Here is a 12,969-nt window from a genome sequence, read left to right as displayed (position 1 = left end):
TGTTACAGGTCAGACTGAGATGGCATTAGGGTACTTGCCACCTCACTGGGGAAGGAAGTGTGAAAGGACAGTTGGTAATCGTGGAAAAATTAAGACCACTGCTTGGTGCATGGTGGTAATCTTGGAGTGGTGACTGTCTAGCTGTTAAGTTAGGCAGTTAGTAAAGTATGATCGGCAGAAAGGAAGGGAGAGGTGGTAGCCAGTAGCCTTTCTAGGTGGGTTTACACCCCCTCTTTGCCTAAAATGAAAAGTAGAGCTGGGAAATCCCCAAGACTGACGCTTGCACAAAGGACACTGAGACAAGTCTGAGAACGACCTTGGCCTATTCACATGGTCATTAGATTCTCCCCCCACCCCGTGGGTTTTTCTATATGCATTATGAGTAAGAGCATGTGCAGAGCCAGAGCCATAGTAAGATCTGAACCTGTTAATCCACCCCTCACACTTTCCTATAAAACCAATAAGTATTCAGATAAACACTCCTGGGCCTAATCTCTCAGGCTGCCCACTCCTAGAGAGTGTACTTTGTCTTTGCTGAATAAAACTGTCTTCTGGCCTTCTCATCTTGCGCCATGTTCCTTGTCCATGTGAGCCAGATGAGGGGTGAGAAAGACTCCTCCCTGTAATACAGCTACTTAGAATTTTCTTTATGATTTTGTGTGTGTACCTCTTTTTGCCCAACTAACATGTATAACAACTTTGTTTTTTAATTTAGGGATCTGTGTTACTGATGGTGTCAAAAGACATGGAACTCCCAGAAATTCATTTTCTGATGCACACAGAGCTCCTGGTAATGCAAGGTGCTGAGAAGAAAGCTGGCTTCATGAAGTCCCAGGGGGCATTCAGGAAGAACAAGGTCCCCTCCTGGAAAGAGAAAGTACCTAGATCACAGGGAAGCTGCTCTTGAATAGCTTTGATCCTAAAATGGAGTTTCCCTCCTCCTACTCATTCCTTGAGGGCTTGTTTCTAATACAATATTAGGTCTTTAAACAGACAATTTAAAGCTGCTTGAAGAGAACAAAGGCCTCATGGCCTATTGCTCTTCTTCCACCACTAGAGTGGCAACATTTGGTCTAAAAAGGGTAGATTTTTCTTCTGTGGTTTATATATTACCCAGAAACCTCTTGGCTTCCTGGAATTCTTAGTAAAAATTCTATTTTCTCAGCGACAATGTTCAGGCATTGTTCCTAACTAACAGCCTGCTTGGCCTCAAGTCACCGAAACAACTGGTTTTATCCCCAGCAGCGGTGATGGCATTGCCTTTGGCAATAAATCTGCAGGGCAAAGTAAAGTTGTGCTCTCAGCAGGCCCCCTGCCAGTTTTTTTTAAATCACCCAAAGCTATCCATCTATTTTTAATGTCTGCTTTCGCAGCTGCTTCCAATGATTAAAAAATGTCCTAACTATTCTAAAAGCAACCCCAAAGAAAATATTCAAATTCTTCTGTTACATCTAAAAGTTGTTATAGTGCAGTCAACCCTGAAAGGGCATCATAGACTCTTGCGTCTGCGTGGGTCCATTCTGAAGCTGTGTACCATCTGGTTGACTGGACGACATTTCTGACATTACCTGTGACAAGGTAGAATTCAGTGCCTATAACTAGTTCCTTACTGAGTATCTGCCCTCATCATTCCCACATGCTAAGCATTGTGCGTGTGTATATGTGTAAAAAAGAGCAAGACAGAGAGGCAAAGATAGATGGAGTCCCTCCTTCTGTCTTTCCATTTGCTACCTACCACTCTGTGACCTGTGTAAGTGGCAATTTCCAGAGGACAGCAGTTCATCTTCTGAGTCAGCCTTGCTCAAATTTGCCTGTGGAGTTTTCCAAAGGACTAGGTAATTACCCCAATCCTTCCTTTCACTTTAGCAAAAGTGAAGTGTGTTACAGCTTTCCACTTTTATTCAGATTCTTAGGTCTTCAAGCTGGATTTCATCTGAGCCCAGACTGATCATTTTTGGGACCTTGGCCATCCATGATTGTTTTATAACTGATGTTCATGGATCCTAATTGAAAATTACTTATAATTTGTAGAAATTTGATTTGGAAAATCTCTGAAAGACATCTGGAATATATAACTTTCAGTAGGTTGATTCTTCTCCAGGTGGAAGATCTAGAAATCAAAAGTATTAGGAATGAAAAAAATACTCACATTGCATAAGAACCTAAGAGTGGAAAAGCCTGAGTCAGTTCCCATGTTCAGTTCAGGGGTCTTACCTGTTGGGGAAGAAGAAAGCACCTCTACCACTCAAGGTTCTTCTAGCGGGACTGTTAGGCAGGAAAATAGGTATGAGTGATGCCAGGGTTCTTGTTCATGAAGCCGAAGAATGAGCTTCACAAACATTCAAGGTAGGAGAGCAAGGTACAGGCTTTTATTTAGAAATAAAGTGAGAGAATAGAGCTCCTGGCTCATGCCAGGAGGGGACAAGATTGCCCGTAGTGGTGGGTTGTCTAGGGGGTTTTATAGGCAGTTGAAGATTTTTCGAGAACATGAGAAAAACTTAGGGGTGTGGACTTGGATCACCTGCCCTGCCCTCAAGGTGGGCTGGGTCATTGTCTGATTGCTAGGGCTGACAGCGGAGTCACGGGTTATGCTGAGATACCCTTGCAGAACTCTCAAACATTCTAGGCCAAGTTGCTCTGGCCTTTTGACCTTTACCTGATCTCACTGAAGATGTCTATATTCTTAGGTATCTTTCCCTAGAGAATTAGTGTGACCTTGACATTGCATAATGCTTAACAGAGTTTCAATGGGGACTTCTTTGCCCATTGTTACATTGCTCTGACTGTAAATATTCTGCCCTGCTTTTCCCGGAGGCCCTCACCGTGCTCTGACTACACTCATGGTCCCTGTCTCATGAGCAGGGTGTAAAGAGAACAAGGTCAGTAAAGCCCCCCAGAAAGGACTCAGTTAACCAGTTAAAACTAGAAATCCAGAAAAGACTCAGAGTTAATGAGTTTATCAGTTAAGGCTCAAAAGGTCAAGAGCAACTTGGCCTTGAATGTTTGAATATTTCCCAGGTAAGGAAGTGTATCTGAGCACAGCCCATGTCTTCATTGTGTCAGTTAGATCATTGTAAGATTTACTCTAGCCTGCTAAAAGGCTCACCTATAAACAGCATACTAAAGATGGGGAGATCCCACCTTAAAGCCAAAATTGCATTTTGAAAAAAAACCTAGGAAGTTAAGAAGATTCTGAACATACTCTTTAGCAAAAACAAATAGCTCCGCCCCCCCTTGGAGGAAGGGCAGACAGTCTTGATTGATAAGCTGATTTTGCAGAATTACTTAGAGGGCTGAAAAGAAACTTAACATCTCATCAAAGATACTTGAGACCACTTAACAAGTCCACACCCCTAGCCCTTTGTCACATTCCTGAAAAATCCTTAAAAAGGGGAACCCCCAACCTTTCAGGGCGCTCCTCTCTCTGAGGTCTCCTGCACTTTCTAAGTAACTTTAAATAAAACTTTTACTCTGCTTCACTACTGTGTCTTTGCCCTTCAATTCTTTGTTGCAGCGGGGACAAGGACCGAGGAAAATACACAACGCCTCTCCACCCCACATATTAATCAAATTGACATGAGACAGATTAACAGGAGAAAAAAACAAGGTTTAGTTGTGTATGCACAGGAAACCATAGACATGGGTTCTAAAGGCGGTCAGGGAGAATGAGGTGTGTAAGTCAACCCGAACCAAGGAGAAGGGGGCTGGGGTCTGAGACTTCAAAGGCAAAGGGAAGGAATTCACAGGAATATGAAGAGAGTCAATGTTTGATAGACAAAATACTTGATGGACCACACAGAAACAACTAGGGTGGGGCATACAGAGGACTTTTAACAGACTTAGCCACACCCCTCCCTGTCTACCACCCCTACTTTACATTATAATATGGCTGTCTATGGTAATAACTCTCCTCCTGGAGCAGTTTCTCCATCTAATTCTTTTTATGCAGTTGAGGGTCAGAGAGGGGAGGTCAGAGTATCTTCCTGAGTTTTTTGGGCCTCCATGGTTTTTTAACTGAATCTGCATATCACAATGGCACATCATGGTGTGGCCTGCTCTTATCAATACATATATTTCACAGGGGCCCTCGTGGATAGGTTGAGGGAGGCCTGAAGTGGCTTCTTAAATGTCAGTCCATTTCCTTTAATAATCAATTGTGGGTTTGTTAATAGCGGTCTTTTTATGCCTTTTGGAGGATGTGATTAATATCACCAGCCTTTGCCATTTCTCTGAATTTCCTCCCCACTGTGTAAAACCAGACTTTCCTTGATTCGGCTTAAACACCTCATAATCCTAAAGGGGATTATTTTTTCTTTTTTGGAATTCATTGTTCCACTCCAGGAGGCTCTTTGTGATTTTATAGCTTTCTAAAGTATCTCCCCCATCCCAGCCTTTCTGATTGAAGGGGCACCAATCTTTCTAATCACACCTCCTTTTGGCCATAAGGCAACCCCACCCCCTCTTGGCCCTTAATCTCCTTTTAGTCTTCCCTAGCTCTTCCCCCAACCCCTCCCGCTCTGTTAGGTGTGCTTCTCTGAAACGGCAGTGACCCCAGCTGTCCCTAGGGTATGGCTAATGGGGTAACTGCCCTGACTTTGCACTCTGGGAGTTCCCACCCAGCAGCAAAGACCAGGTGGCTGTTGGGATGGGGGTTGGGGAGGGTGAAGCAGCAGGACTAAAAAGATCAATGCGCTCATGAGTACATTAAAATTGACAGCCAAACTGAGCTTAACTACTTAGATATGGTACCCACTCTTTCCTATGAGTCGTCCCTATCCTTGCTCCAGGGGACACCTTCATGAGAGCCCCTCACCATCTTTGGCATCCAAGGATCCTCTCTATATTTATTTGCCACATTCAACTTGGATAAACATGCATCCCCTTCTGGGGAGGGGTATGGGGATCCACAATTCACAGAGGGTGCTGTTCCAGTGAAGACATATCCTTGCACCAATGCTCATTGGTTTGGACAAACAGGAGACTGGTTCTGGAACCTGATGGATAATGAACGGGAACAGGCCCCTGACTTCCTTTGTGCCCAGACAGCCCCGTGGTGTGGAGCTGCTGTGCCTCAGGCTACGAGTATTATCTACTCAAGAGCTATTGTGAAAGATAATGAGTCAGAAGATCCAGCAAAGTGTTCTAAATCAGTCATGGTTGTGAGGATAATAATCTAACTGGTCTGAGCCGAAGACTGCCTTAAGGATCTCCTAAAGGACTGCTTTTCAAAGTGACTCATGCTTTCACTCCCTAAATAATTGTCTGGGTTATGTTTAGACTTAAGAATGGAGGTAAGTGAGATTCAACAAAAAGTTTCAAAGGTGAGGAACTTCATAGATATACATGGAGCACACCTTCCAAGGACATCTCTCTGTCTGCTCTCCAGACCTCCTACCAAGGGGTTACAAAAACAAGGGAGAACGAAAGCGGCAGCGCAAGGAGGGCTGTACTAGCATCTAGTCTACACTGCTTTATGACTCACTTTTCTCTTTGAACCTGAAGTCTAGGTTTACATGTTAATACAATTCCATTGAGTAAAGGCATCTTTCCTTCCTGGAACTTGGGCTGGATACAGCAAGCGGAACTCCCCACACATATAAACTCAACTGCATCCCCATGACATTTCTCCAATAGCCACTTCTCCTGGATTATGGGATTGCACAATGAGCTTGCGAAAGCAAAGAGTGTGGCCAAAGAATGAACTGCTAAAGGAGTGTTACTCGGAAGTCATTTGACCTTTCCCCTAGTTTTCCAAAGAGATCCTTGTGTTGGCAAAATAGTAGAATGAAGTAAGGTAGGTACCTTGCTATCTCATTAGATCCTTCTACTTGAAAGACATTAGTCTTCAATACAGTCAGAATTCCTGAACTCACTTGCAACTCTAATTTCTGCCTGCCAACTGAGTGAGTGATAGGAATTGAAACTTTCAAGTTCATATTTTCTAGTGAAACATTCCCAGAGTCTTTGGCAAGTACACATCACTGTTGAATCCATTGTTAAGAAATACTATAGAGGATTAAAGATGGCGGTGTGAGAGGAGAGACAGAGGCTTCCTCCTAAAACCATATACAATTAGAAAATATAGTTGGTGCAACTAATCCTGAGAGAGCAACAGGAAAGAGGACAGAGCCAGACTGCACACACCTGGAGAAAAGATCAGACCTCATGGAACAGGGTAACATACCAAAGCTGTAGCCCGGCAGGACCCAAGCCCTTCCCCCAACCCAGCTCACTGGTGGGAGGAAGAGAAACTGAGCAGGGAGGGAGTGGAAGGCCTGGGACTGCCGAATACCTAGCTCCAGAGATCTGCTCTGGGAGCACAAACCTACATTTCATGGTACTTTCATGATACTTGTGTGATTATGGGGTTGGAAAGCTAATAAAGGCAGAATTCCTGGAGAAACTGAGATTCCAGCCACTTGTGGAAAGCAGGGATCCATACCCAGCTGCTCTGGGACAAAAGCTTATACCTGTGTGCTCGGCCTACTGGTTCAGGCAGTGCAGACAGGCATAGCAGCCAGGAAGCAGGAAACAGCTCTTTCTTCCCCCAGGCACCAATACTGCTACCCTGCAACCCCCGACATTGCTTCAGGGGCTGAGCAGCTCCAGAATAGAGCTTCTGGACACTAGAGGGCGCCATATAAAAATATGAAATGCTAAAGGAACCTGGTCCAGAGTAAAATTAATATAACTCCGGAGAAAGATTTAAATGACGTGGACCTTATGACTCTTCCTGAAAGGGAGTTCAAAATAAAAATCATCAACATGCTAATGGAGGTACAGAAAGATATCCAAGAACTCAGGAATGAATTCCAGTTGGAGATCCAATCATTGAAGAGCACGATGGAGGGTATTAAAAGCAGGCTGGATACGGTGGAGGAGACAATAAATGAAATAGAAACTAGAGAAGAGGAATACAAAGAAGCTGAGGCACAGAGACAAAAAAGGATCTCTAAGAATGAAAGAATATTGGGAGAACTGTGTCACCAATCCAAACGGAACAATATTCACATTATAGGGATACCAGAAGAAGAAGAGAGAGAGAAAGGGATAGAAAGTGTCTTTGAGGAGGTAGTTGCTGAAAACTTCCCCAATCTGGGGAAGGAGATAGTCTCTGAGGCCATGGAGATCCAGAGATCTCCCAACACAAGGGACTCAAGGAATACAACACCAAGACATATAGTAATAAAATTGGTAAAGATCAAGGATAAGGACAGACTATTAAAAACAGCCAGAGAGAGAAATAAGATCACATACAAAGCAAAACCCATCAGGCTAACATCAGACTTCCCAGCAGAAACCTTACAGGCCAGAAGGGAGTGGCATAATGTATTTAATGCAGAAGGGCCTGGAGCCAAGATTACTTTATCTGGCAAGATTATCATTTAAATTTGAAGGAGGGATTAAATAATTTCCAGATAAGCAAAAGCTGAGAGAATTTACCTCCCATAAACCATCTCTACAGTGTATTTTGGAGGAAGTGCTATAGATGGAAGTGTTCCTAAGGTTTAATAACTGTCACCAGAGGTAATAAAACCACAGTAAAGAAAGTAGAACAGCAAATTACTAAGCAAATGCGAAACTAAATTAACGATCCCCAAAGTCAATCAAAGGATAGACAAAGAGTACAGAATATGATACCTAATATATAAAGAATGGAGGAGGAAGAAAAAGGAGGAGAAAAAAAAGAACCTTTAGATTGTGTTTGTAACAGAATATTAGTTGAGTTAAGTTAGACTCTTAGATAGTAAGGAAAATAACCTTGAACCTTTGGTAATCAGGAATCTAAAGCCTCCAAAGGAAATAAGTATATACCTATCAATAATCACCCTAAGTATAAATGGACTGAATGCACCAATCAAAAGACATAGAGTCACTGAATGGATAAAAAAAACCAAGACCCATCTACATGCTGCCTACAAGAGACTCACTTTAAACCCAAAGACATACACAAAATAAAATTCAAGGGATGGAAAAAGACATTTCATGCAACTAACAGAGAGAAAAAAGCAGGAGTTGCAGTACTTGTATCAGACAAAATAGACTTCAAAACACAGAAAGTAACAAGGGACAAAGAAGGACATTACATAATGATAAAGGGGTCAATCCAAAAAGAAGATATAACCATTATAAATATCTATGCTCCCAACACAGGAGCACCCACATATGTGAAACAAATACTAACAGAATTAAAAGGGGAAATAGAATGCAGTGCATTCCTTCTAGGAGACTCCAACACTCGACTCACTCTGAAGGACACATCAACCAGAAAGAAGATAAGTAAGGAGACAGAGGCACTGAACAACACAATAGAACAGATGGACCTAACAGATACCTACAGAATTCTACACCCAAAAGCAACAGAATACACATTCTTCTGAAGTGCACATGGAACATTTTCAAGAATAGATCATATGCTAGTCCACAAAAAGAGCCTCAGTAAATTCAAAAATATTGAAATTGTACCAACCAGTTTCTCAGATCACAAAGGTATGAAACTAGAAATAAATTATGCAAAGAATATGAAAAATCCCTCAAACACATGGAGGCTTCACCACATGTTCCTAAATTACCAGTGGATCAATGACCAAATAAAAACAGAGATCAAGCAATATATGGAGACAAATGACAACAATAATTCAACACCGCCAAATGTGTGGGATGCAGCCAAAGCTGTGCTAAGAGGAAAGTATATTGCAATACAGGACTATCTCAGGAAAGAAGAACAATCCTATATAAGCAGTCTAAACTCACAATTAATGAAACTAGAAAAAGAAGGAAAAATGAGGCCCGAAGTCAGTAGAAGGAGGGACATAATAAAGATTAGAGCATAAATAAATAAAATCGAGAAGATAAAACAATAGAAAGAATCAATGAAAGCAAGAGCTGGTTCTTTGAGAAAATAAACAAAATAGATAAACCCCTAGCCAGACTTACCAAGAAAAAAAGAGAGTCTGCACACATAAACCGAATCAGAAATAAGAAAGGAAAAATCGCCACAGACACCACAGAAATGCAAAGAATTACTAGAGAATACTATGAAAAATTATATACTAACAAACTGGATAAACTAGAAGAAATGGACAACTTTTTAGAAAAATACAACCTTCCAAGGCTGACCAAGGAAGAAATAGAAAATCTGATACCTACCTAAAGACAAAACCCCTGACCCAATGGCTTCACTGCTGAATTCTATCAAACATTTAGTACAGACCTAATACCCATTCTCCTTAAAGTTTTCCAAAATATAGAAGAGGAGGGAATACTCCCAAACTCATTCTATGAGGCTAGCATCACTCTGATACCAAAACCAGGCAAAGACACCACAAAAAAAAGAAAATTACAGACCAATATCCCTGATGAACATAGATGCAAAAATACTCAACAAAATATTAGCAAACTGAATTCAAAAATACATCAAAAAGATCATCCATCATGATCTAGTAGGATTTATTCCAGGGATGCGAGGATGGTACAACATTTCAAAATCCATCAACATCATCCACCACATCAACAAAAATACGGACAAAAACCACATAATCATCTCCACAGATGCTGAAAGAGCATTTGACAAAATTCAACATCTATTCATGATAAAATCTCTCAACAAAATGGATAGACAAGGCAAATACCCCAACGTAATAAAGGCCATATATGACAAGCCCACAGCCAACATTATACTTAACAGCGAGAAGCTGAAAGCTTTTCCTTTAAGATCTGGAACAAAACAAGAATGCCCACTCTCCCCACTTCTATTCAACATAGTACTGGAGGTCCTAGCCACAGCAATCAGACAACACAAAGAAATAAAAGGCATCCAGATTGGCAAGGAAGAAGTTAAACTGCCCCTGTTTGTAGATGACATGATATTGTACATAAAAACCCTAAAGAATCCACTCCAAAACTACTAGATCTAATATCTGAATTTAGCAAAGTTGCAGGATACCAAATTAATACACAGAAATCTGTGACATTCCTTTACACTAACAATGAGCTAGCAGAGAGAGAAATCAGGAAAACAATTCCATTCACAATTGCATCAAAAAGAATAAAATACCTAGGAATATACCTAACCAAGGAAGTAAAAGACCTATACTCTGAAAACTACAAGACACTCATGAGAGGAATCAAAGAAGATACCAATAAATGGAAACACATCCTGTGCTCATGGATAGGAAGAATTAATATTGTCAAAATGGTCATCCTGCCTAAAGCAATGTATAGATTCAATGCAATTCCTATCAAAATATCAACAGCATTCTTCAATGAACTAGGGAAAATTGTCCTAAAATCCATATGGAACCACAAAAGACCTCGAATAGCCAAAGCAACCGTGAGAAGGAAGAATAAAGCAGGGGGATTATGCTCCCAAACTTCAAGCTCTACTACAAAGCCAGAGTAATCAAGACAATTTGGTACTGGCACAAGAACAGACCCATAGACCAATGGAACAGACTAGAGATCCTTGATATAAACCCAACCATATATCTTCAATTAATACATGATAAAGGAGCCATGGACATACAATGGTGATGGCAAAACTGGACAACTACATGCAAGAGAATGAAACTGGATTATTGTTTAACCCCACACACAAAAGTAAACTTGAAATGGATTAAAGACTTGAATGTAAGTTGTGAAACCATAAAACTCTTAGAAGACAACATAGGCAAACATCTCCTGAATATAAGCATGAGCAACTTCTTCCTGAATCCATTTCCTCGAGCAAGGGAAACAAAAGCAAAAATGAACTCATGGGACTACATCAAACTAAAAAGTTTTTGTACAGCAAAGGACATCATCAACAAAACAAAAAGGCATCCTATAGTATGGGAGAATACATCCAAAATATATAAAGAACTTACACACCTCAACACCCAAAAAGCAAATAACTGATTAACAAATGGGCAGAGGATATGAAGAGACAGTTCTCCAAAGAAGAAATTCAGATGGCCAACAGACACATGAAAAGATGCTCCACATCACTAATCATCAGGGAAATGCAAATTAAAACCACAGTGAGTTATCACCTCACACCAGTAAGGATGGCCAGTGTAGAAAAGACTAAGAACAACAAATGCTGGTGAGGATGCGGAGAAAGGGGAACCCTCCTACACTGCTGGTGGGAATGTAAGCTAGTTCAACCATTGTGGAAAGCAATATGGAGGTTCCTCAAAAAACTAAAAATAGAAATAGCGTTTGATCCTGGAATCCCACTCCTTGGAAAATACCCAAAGAATACAACTTCTCAGTTTCAAAAAGACATATGCACCCCTATGTTTATCGCAGCACTTTTTACAATAGCCAAGATATGGAAGCAACCTAAGTGTCCATCTGTAGATGAATGGATAAGGAAGATGTGGTACATATATACAATGGGATACTATTCAGCCATAAGAGAAAGAAATAAATCCTACCGTTTGCAACAACATGGATGGAGCTGGAGGACATTATGTTCAGTGAAATAAGCCAGGTGGAGAAAGATCAATGCCAAATGATTTCCCTAATTTGTGGAGTACGACAATGAAGCAAAACTGAAGGAACAAAATGGCAGCAGACTCAGAGACTCCAAGAAGGAACTAGTGGTTACCAAAGGGGAGGGGTGTTGGAGGGTGGGTGGGGAGGGAGGGAGAAGGGGACTGAGGGGTATTATGTTTAGGACACATGGTGTGGGGGATCACGGGGAGAACAGTGTAGCACAGAAAAGGGACATAGTGGATCTCTGGCAACTTGCTGCACTGATGAACAGTGCCTGCATTGGGGTATGGGTGGGAACTTGGTAATATGGGTAAATGTAGTAACCACATTGTTTTTTCATGTGAAACCTTCATAAGAGTGTATATCAATCATACCTTAATAAAAAATTTAAAAAAAAAGAAATACTACATACACTTGATGTTCAGGTATGCAATTATCCAAGGGAAAAATTCGCTATTCTTGTATTGGATGGGTGTACCATAGAGTGTTATCAGAGTCATACATAACAATAGTCTCATATATCTGGGTTTGGAGAATCCAGGATTTTCAGACTGAAAGTGTTTGTTTTGTTTATTTACTATACAATTCAGCTGGAAAGGTTTCTATGAGCCAGATCCAGTACTATCTCTTTCACAAGTCCCAGGTAACCTCCGTGAAATATTCCTTAAGCCACATACTGAATCGAAAGTTGAGATGGATTTTCCCTACACATAATGAACATCATCCTGTTTATCTATTCTAGCCTGTTTGTGGAAGTGAGTAGAGTAAGAGAGACTATAAAAAGAAGTGAGAACAATATATGGTCAGACCTATATTCAGTAGACAACATGCCTTGTACCCAGAAAGACACACAATGTTGACTTGAAGAATGGAATCTTAACAATGGAACCTGATTCTATTTACCAGCCACTGGACACTCCAGATGCCCATCAGGGTGAAACGCAACACTTCATTCACCACTAAGTCTAGACTGTGGAGATGCTGAAAAAATCTGCAGAGGATCTAAGATACCATTATCTACATCTCTTTCCCCTCACCCTCCATCTCTGCAGCAAATACAGCCCCACAGAATTAGAGGATGGAAGACTGGTTGGCTTTCTCTTCTCAAACATGAGAGCCTTGGGTTCCCTTTTTCTGTGGAGTTGTTCCAATACCTAATTTTAAAAGCAGGGGCCTAATCGACTGTTGTGCATATTGGTCTGTCAACCAGCTGCTGTAGGCAATGATCATAACCATGGGGGATGGGGTACAGGGTTTGGGGGTTTGTTTCCATTGGAAAATCAAGAGTGCTGACTATATCCAGGGTGCAACTTTGGTAGAATAGAGTTCTAGAAATAGATGACCCTGGATTTTTTAAGGTTGGCATTTAGCAAGGAATGTACTTGGATGGTTCAGGATTCCAAGGAAGTGGTTCCATGAATAAAATGGAGATTCTAAGAACTCTTAGAGTCAAAAAGGATATGGTACAGTAAATCCGGTGTTCTTATCTTG

Source organism: Manis pentadactyla, chromosome X (genome assembly GCF_030020395.1).
Source record: "Manis pentadactyla isolate mManPen7 chromosome X, mManPen7.hap1, whole genome shotgun sequence".
Taxonomy (NCBI): domain Eukaryota; kingdom Metazoa; phylum Chordata; class Mammalia; order Pholidota; family Manidae; genus Manis; species Manis pentadactyla.
This window is presented reverse-complemented; position numbering follows the sequence as displayed.